Here is an 8,704-nt window from a genome sequence, read left to right as displayed (position 1 = left end):
ACAAACTGACCACAAACTGACCAACTATCACCAATGATCTGACCACAAACTGACCACAAACTGACCTCAAACGAACCACAAACGGTCCACAAACTGACCAACTATCACCAATGATCTGACCACAAACTGACCTCAAACGGACCAAACAAACTATCCACAAATCTGACCACAAACTGACCACAAACGGACCACAAACTGACCACAAACTGACCAAAACGGACCACAAACTGACCACAAACGGACCACAAACGGACCACAAACTGACCACAAACTGACCACAAACGGACCACAAACTGACCACAAACTGACCACAAACGGACCACAAACTGACCACAAACTGTTATTACTAAACACAAACTCATCAATGACTCCATTAATAACCACAAACTATCAGTATGGCCTGTTAGAGAACCTTGTTTCAGCCCAGTCGCTGACTGAACAAACTAACTGATGTACTAATGATAATGACTAGGGATTTTGGATGCAGGGAGATTTGTTGATCAGGTGGGTTGTAGTCGATCTCACTCAGTGTGTGTGTGTGTGTGTGTGTGTGTGTGTGTGTGTGTGTGTGTGTGTGTGTGTGTGTGTGTGTGTGTGTGTGTGTGTGTGTGTGTGTGTGTGTGTGTGTGTGTGTGTGTTTAGTTGACAGGTTGCAGACCCACTGGGAAGAGTCACAGGGCAGACTGGCTGATAGACATCAACAGCTACAAAACATGCTGCAGGACTCCTCTGATTGGTTGGACGCCAGGAAGGAGGTTGAACCTCTCATCAAACGAGCCAATGACAAGCTGGAGTCGTGGCAGGATATTTCCTACACCATGGATGCTCTGAAGAAGCAAAACACTGACCTCAAGGTTACACACACATGCACACACATACACACACATATGCACAGACACACAAACACACACATACACTCTCTACCCCTCTCTCTCTCTCTACCCCTCTCTCTCTCTCTACCCCTCTCTCTCTCTCTCCTCTCTCTCTCTCTCTCAATTCAGTGTGCTTTATTGGCTCTCAATGTACATATTGCCAAAACTTACTTTGGATATTTACAATCAAGATAATCAGTGTGCTTTATTGGCATGACGTAACAATGTACATGGGCCAAAGACATTGAACTGGATATTTAACCAAGGGTCAAAAAGATAATAGGAATCTAACATTGTCAAAACAACCAGACATTGAACAGTAACACTAACCAAGGGTCAAAACAACCAGACATTGAACAGTAACACTAACCAAGGGTCAAAACAACCAGACATTGAACAGTAACACTAACCAAGGGTCAAAACAACCAGACATTGAACAGTAACACTAACCAAGGGTCAAAACAACCAGACATTGAACAGTAACACTAACCAAGGGTCAAAACAACCAGACATTGAACAGTAACACTAACCAAGGGTCAAAACAACCAGACATTGAACAGTAACACTAACCAAGGGTCAAAACAACCAGACATTGAACAGTAACACTAACCAAGGGTCAAAACAACCAGACATTGAACAGTAACACTAACCAAGGGTCAAAACAACCAGACATTGAACAGTAACACTAACCAAGGGTCAAAACAACCAGACATTGAACAGTAACACTAACCAAGGGTCAAAACAACCAGACATTGAACAGTAACACTAACCAAGGGTCAAAACAACCAGACATTGAACAGTAACACTAACCAAGGGTCAAAACAACCAGACATTGAACAGTAACAATAACCAAGGGTCAAAACAACCAGACATTGAACAGTAACACTAACCAAGGGTCAAAACAACCAGACATTGAACAGTAACAATAACCAAGGGTCAAAACAACCAGACATTGAACAGTAACACTAACCAAGGGTCAAAACAACCAGACATTGAACAGTAACACTAACCAAGGGTCAAAACAACCAGACATTGAACAGTAACAATAACCAAGGGTCAAAACAACCAGACATTGAACAGTAACAATAACCAAGGGTCAAAACAACCAGACATTGAACAGTAACAATAACCAAGGGTCAAAACAACCAGACATTGAACTGTAACAATAACCAAGGGTCAAAACAACCAGACATTGAACTGTAACACTAACCAAGGGTCAAAACAACCAGACATTGAACAGTAACAATAACCAAGGGTCAAAACAACCAGACATTGAACAGTAACACTAACCAAGGGTCAAAACAACCAGACATTGAACAGTAACAATAACCAAGGGTCAAAACAACCAGACATTGAACAGTAACACTAACTAAGGGTCAAAACAACCAGACATTGAACAGTAACACTAACCAAGGGTCAAAACAACCAGACATTGAACAGTAACACTAACTAAGGGTCAAAACAACCAGACATTGAACAGTAACACTAACTAAGGGTCAAAACAACCAGACATTGAACAGTAACACTAACTAAGGGTCAAAACAACCAGACATTGAACAGTAACAATAACCAAGGGTCAAAACAACCAGACATTGAACAGTAACAATAACCAAGGGTCAAAACAACCAGACATTGAACAGTAACAATAACCAAGGGTCAAAACAACCAGACATTGAACAGTAACAATAACCAAGGGTCAAAACAACCAGACATTGAACAGTAACAATAACCAAGGGTCAAAACAACCAGACATTGAACAGTAACAATAACCAAGGGTCAAAACAACCAGACATTGAACAGTAACACTAACCAAGGGTCAAAACAACCAGACATTGAACAGTAACACTAACCAAGGGTCAAAACAACCAGACATTGAACAGTAACACTAACCAAGGGTCAAAACAACCAGACATTGAACAGTAACAATAACCAAGGGTTAAAACAACCAGACATTGAACAGTAACACTAACCAAGGGTCAAAACAACCAGACATTGAACAGTAACAATAAGCATAGAGGACTTGTGCAGGTTGATTGGTGGCAGACAGCAATGTAGTGCGCTGCCAACCCACAGCTCTCTGCGTCCTCCCCCAACAGGACGGGTAGCCTATCCTCATCAGAGAGGTCTTTCAAACCTTGAATAAGGGTTTCAAATTTGAGAAAATGACACTCTCTAATTGTTTTATATTTTTTACATTTTGTCAGGAAATGCAGCTCTGTCTCGGGTTCTGCTGTGGTGCAGTGGTTGGACAGCCTTTCCTCTATAGGGAGCCAGGTTCTGCTGTGGTGCAGTGGTTGGACAGCCTTTCCTCTATAGGGAGCCAGGTTCTGCTGTGGTGCAGTGGTTGCACAGCCTTTCCTCTACAGGGAGCCAGGTTCTGCTGTGGTGCAGTGGTTGCACAGCCTTTCCTCTACAGGGAGCCAGGTTTTCCTGTGTCTACCCTTCTCAATGGCAAGGCTGTGCTCACTGAGCCTGTACTTTGGCCTTTTCTACAGTAACCATGGTCAAATAGTTAGCCAGGTGTACTGTCCATTTAGGGCCAGATAGCACTGCATTGTGATTTGTGTTTGGGCTTGTGTTTCCCAGTGAGCAATGTAGTTTTGTTTTGACTGTGTTGTAATTTGGTTTATTCTGATTGATTGGATGTTCTGGTCCTGAGGCTTCAGTATGTTAGTAGAACAGTTTTGTGAACTCAGGACCAGCTGGATTGAGGCTTCCTATGTTAGTGGAACAGGTTTGTGACTCAGGACCAGCTGGATGAGGGGACTTTCAGTATGTTAGTAGAACAGTTTTGTGAACTCAGGACAATGTAGAACAGTTTTGTGAACTCAGGACCAGCTGATGAGGGGACTGAGGCTTCAGTACTGAACTCAGGACCAGCTGGATGACTGAGGCTTGGTTAGGTTCATGTTAGTAGAACAGGTTTCAGGACCAGCTGGATGAGGGACTGAGGCTTCAGTATGTTAGTAGAACAGTTTTGTGAACTCAGGACCAGCTGGATCAAATAGTAGAACAGTTTGTGAACTCAGGACCAGCTGGATGAGGGGACTGTTCAGTATTTAGTAGAACAGAACTCAGGACCAGCTGGATGAGGGGACTGAGGCTTCAGTTGTTAGTAGAACAGTTTTGTGAACTCAGGACCAGCTGGATGAACTGAGGCTTCAGTATGTTAGTAGAACAGGTTTGAACTCAGGACCAGCTGGATGAGGGACTGAGGCTTCAGTATGTTAGGAACAGGTTTGTGAACTTGGATGAGGGGACTGATTCAGTATGTTAGTAGAACATGTTTGTGAACTCAGGACCAGCTGGATGGGTGACTGAGGCTTCAGTATGTTAGTAGAACAGTTTTGTGAACTCAGGACCAGCTGGATGAGGGGACTGAGGCTTCAGTATGTTAGTAGAACAGGTTTGTGAACTCAGGACCAGCTGGATGAGGGGACTGAGGCTTCAGTATGTTAGTAGAACAGGTTTGTGAACTCAGGACCAGCTGGATGAGGGACTGAGGCTTCAGTATGTTAGTAGAACAGTTTTGTGAACTCAGGACCAGCTGGAACTCAGGACCAGCTGGATGAGGGACTGAGGCTTCAGTATGTTAGTAGAACAGGTTTGTGAACTCAGGACCAGCTGGATGAGGGGACTGAGGCTTCAGTATGACCAGGACCAGCTGGATGAGGGGACTGAGGCTTCAGTATGTTAGTAGAACAGGTTTGTGAACTCAGGACCAGCTGGATGAGGGGACTGAGGCTTCAGTATGTTAGTAGAACAGTTTTGTGAACTCAGGACCAGCTGGATGAGGGGACTGAGGCTTCAGTATGTTAGTAGAACAGTTGTTGTGAACTCAGGACCAGCTGGAGCTGATTCCTGAACAGGCTTCCAGTATGTTAGAGAACAGGTTTGTGAACTCAGGACCAGCTGGATGAGGGGACTGAGGCTTCACATGTTAGTAGAACAGTTTTGTGAAGTCACCAGCTGGATGAGGGGACTGAGGCTTCTGTTCTAACATACCCTCAGTCCCCCATGTTCTACCTGTCAGTCCCCTCACCCTTCTACCCTTCTCAATGGCAAGGCTGTGCTCACTGAGCCTGTACTTTGGTGTGTGAACTTAGTAGAACAGTTTTGTGAACTCAGGACCAGCTGGATGAGGGGACTGATGCTTCAGTATGTTAGTAGAACAGGTTTGTGAACTCAGAACCAGCTGGATGAGGGGACTGAGGCTTCAGTATGTTAGTAGAACAGGGTTGTGAACTCAGGACCAGCTGGATGAGGGGACTGAGGCTTCAGTATGTTAGTAGAACAGTTTTGTGAACTCAGGACCAGCTGGATGAGGGGACTGAGGCTTCAGTATGTTAGTAGAACAGGTTTGTGAACTCAGGGCCAGCTGGATGAGGGGACTGAGGCTTCAGTATGTTATTAGAACAGGTTTGTGAACTCAGGACCAGCTGGATGAGGGGACTGAGGCTTCAGTATGTTAGTAGAACAGGTTTGTGAACTCAGGACCAGCTGGATGAGGAGACTCTTTTCTTTGCTCAGCTCTTGGTATTGCAGGGCTTTGTAATGATATGAGAGGGGGTCACTGTATTTTAGATGTTTCCAAAACTGAATTGCTCTTTTTTGAGTGTTTATTATTAGTGGATATTGGCCTAATTCTGCCCTGCATGCATTGTATGTAGTTTTCCTCTGGACATGTAGGAGAATCTTACAGAACTCTGCATGCAGGGTTTCAATGGGGTGTTTGTCCCATTTGATGAAATCTTGTTTTGCAAATGGACCCCACACCTCACTGCCATAAAGTGCAATTGTTTCAATGACACAATCAATTAGTTTTAGCCACATTTTAATAGGTATTTCAATTTGAATGCTCTTTTTAATGGTGTAGAATGCCCTGCGTGCTTTCTCTCTCAGCTCATTCACTGCCTCATTTCAGTTGTGCTTATTTTTAAACCTAAGTAATTGTAGTGTGTGCAGTACTCTATATTGTCACGACTTCCTCCGAAGTCGGCTCCTCTCCTTGTTGGGGTGGCGTTCGACGGTCCCCAATCACTCTGCATGTATTCCTCTGTTCCCTGTACACCTGGTTTACATTCCCCAATCACTCTGCATGTATTCCTCTGTTCCCTGTACACCTGGTTTACATTCCCCAATCACTCTGCATTTATTCCTCTGCCAGGGCCCAGGTCTGGCAGTACTGCTCTAGCAGGTCCAGGCTCTGCTGTAGGCCATGTGCTGTGGGGTTTACTGCCAGGGCCCAGGTCTGGCAGTACTGCTCTAGCAGGTACAGGCTCTGCTGTAGGCCATGTGCTGTGGGGTTTACTGCCAGGGCCCAGGTCTGGCAGTACTGCTCTAGCAGGTACAGGCTCTGCTGTAGGCTATGTGCTGTGGGGGTTTACTGCCAGGGCCCAGGTCTGGTTGTACTGCTCTAGCAGGTCCAGGCTCTGCTGTAGGCCATGTGCTGTGGGGGTTTACTGCCAGGGCCCAGGTCTGGTTGTACTGCTCTAGCAGGTCCAGGGTCTGCTGTAGGCCATGCACTGTGGGTGTCAGCAGGCATAGGTCATCAGCGAAGAGTAGGCGTTTAACCTCTGAATTGTGGAGACTAACACCAGGGCTGAGGATTTATCTAGAATAGTGGCCAATTCGCTGATGTAAATATTGAAGAGTGCAGGACTCAGATTGCAACCCTCTCTCTCACTCTCACACGCACGCACGCACGCACGCACACACACACACACACACACACACACACACACACACACACACACACACACACACACACACACACACACACACACACACACACACACACACACACACACACACTTGAGCATGTGCAGCACGGAGTGGAGATGATTCCAGGAAGGTAATATGTGTAAAGCTGTGAGGCGTCTCTCTGATAAGGACTAGATGAGGAATCCTCATCACTACAGTATAACAGGATGAGAATGTAATGAGACTAGAGTAGCAAAGCCTGGAATACTGAATATTACAACAGGCCCTGTTCTACCACACTGCTCAGCAACGTTTCCAGGAATCATGTTACAGTCCCTGTGTTGCTATGACTCCCTCTAGTACAGTCCCTGTGTTGCTATGACTCCCTCTAGTACAGTCCCTGTGTTGCTATGACTCCCTCTAGTACAGTCCCTGTGTTGCTATGACTCCCTCTAGTACAGTCCCTGTGTTGCTATGACTCCCTCTAGTACAGTCCCTGTGTTGCTATGACTCCCTCTAGTACAGTCCCTGTGTTGCTATGACTCCCGCTAGTACAGTCCCTGTGTTGCTATGACTCCCTCTAGTACAGTCCCTGTGTTGCTATGACTCCCGCTAGTACAGTCCCTGTGTTGCTATGACTCCCTCTAGTACAGTCCCTGTGTTGCTATGACTCAGTCCCTCTAGTACAGTCCCTGTGTTGCTATGATTCCCTCTGAGTACAGTCCCTGTGTTGCTATGACTCCCTCTAGTACAGTCCCTGTGTTGCTATGATTCCCTCTAGTACAGTCCCTGTGTTGCTATGACTCCCTCCCTAGTACAGTCCCTGTGTTGCTATGACTCCCTCTAGTACAGTCCCTGTGTTGCTATGATTCCCCTCTAGTACAGTCCCTGTGTTGCTATGACTCCCTCTAGTACAGTCCCTGTGTTGCTATGACTCCCTCTAGTACAGTCCCTGTGTTGCTATGATTCCCTCTAGTACAGTCCCTGTGTTGCTATGACTCCCTCTAGTACAGTCCCTGTGTTGCTATGACTCCCTCTAGTACAGTCCCTGTGTTGCTATGACTCCTCCCTCTAGTACAGTCCCTGTGTTGCTATGACTCCCTCTAGTTCCTGTACAGTCCCTGTGTTGCTATGACTCCCTCAGAGCCGATAGTACAGTCCCTGTGTTGCTATGACTCCCTCTAGTACAGTCCCTGTGTTGCTATGACAGTCCCTGTGTTGTATCAGAGCCATGACTCTGTCTCTGCTTCCTAGTACAGTCCCTGTGTTGCTATGACTCCCTTCAGTACAGTCCCTGTGTTGCTATGATTCCCTCTAGTACAGTCCCTGTGTTGCTATGACTCCCTCTAGTACAGTCCCTGTGTTGCTATGACTCCCTCTAGTACAGTCCCTGTGTTGCTATGATTGAGTACAGTCCCTGTTAGAGGTTGCTAGTACAGTCTCTGTGTTGCTATGACTCCTCTCATAGTACAGTCCCTGTGTTGCTATGAGGGTCTCTGTCTGGCTTCCTCTAGTTAGAGAGGGTTGTTACTGATATGAATGTTCTTCCATCCTGGATCTTCATTTGTTGAGTCAGGTGTTGTTGCTAGGTTACAACTTAAACTCTAGTTAGAGTGACTTCCAATCAGAGCCGTGTATTTAGAGGGTCTCTGTCTCTGCTTCCTATATTGTTACTGTGTATTAGAGGGTTGTTCTGTATCAGAGCTGTGTATTTAGAGGGTCTCTGTCTCTGCTGTATATTGTTACTGTGTATGAGGGCCGCATATTTAGCTGTTACTGTGAGCCGTATTTTAGAGGGTCTCTGTTCTGCTTCCTATATTGTTACTGTGTATGAGGGTTGTTACTGTATCAGAGCCGTATATTTAGAGGGTCTCTGTTACTGTGTATTAGAGGGTTGTTACTGTGTATGAGGGTGGTTGTTACTGTGTATTAGAGGGTTGTTACTGTGTATTAGAGGGTTGTTACTGTGTATTAGAGGGTTGTTACTGTGTATTAGGGTGATGTTATCAGAGGGTGATGTTCTGTATCAGAGCCATATATTTAGAGGGTCTCTGTCTCTGCTTCCTATATTGTTACTGTGTATGAGGGTGATGTTCTGTATCAGAGCCGTATATTTAGAGGGTCTCTGT

Source organism: Oncorhynchus keta, unplaced genomic scaffold (assembly GCF_023373465.1).
Source record: "Oncorhynchus keta strain PuntledgeMale-10-30-2019 unplaced genomic scaffold, Oket_V2 Un_contig_943_pilon_pilon, whole genome shotgun sequence".
NCBI lineage: Eukaryota > Metazoa > Chordata > Actinopteri > Salmoniformes > Salmonidae > Oncorhynchus > Oncorhynchus keta.
The sequence above is the reverse complement of the archived record's forward strand: the minus strand, read 5'-3'. Positions refer to the sequence as shown.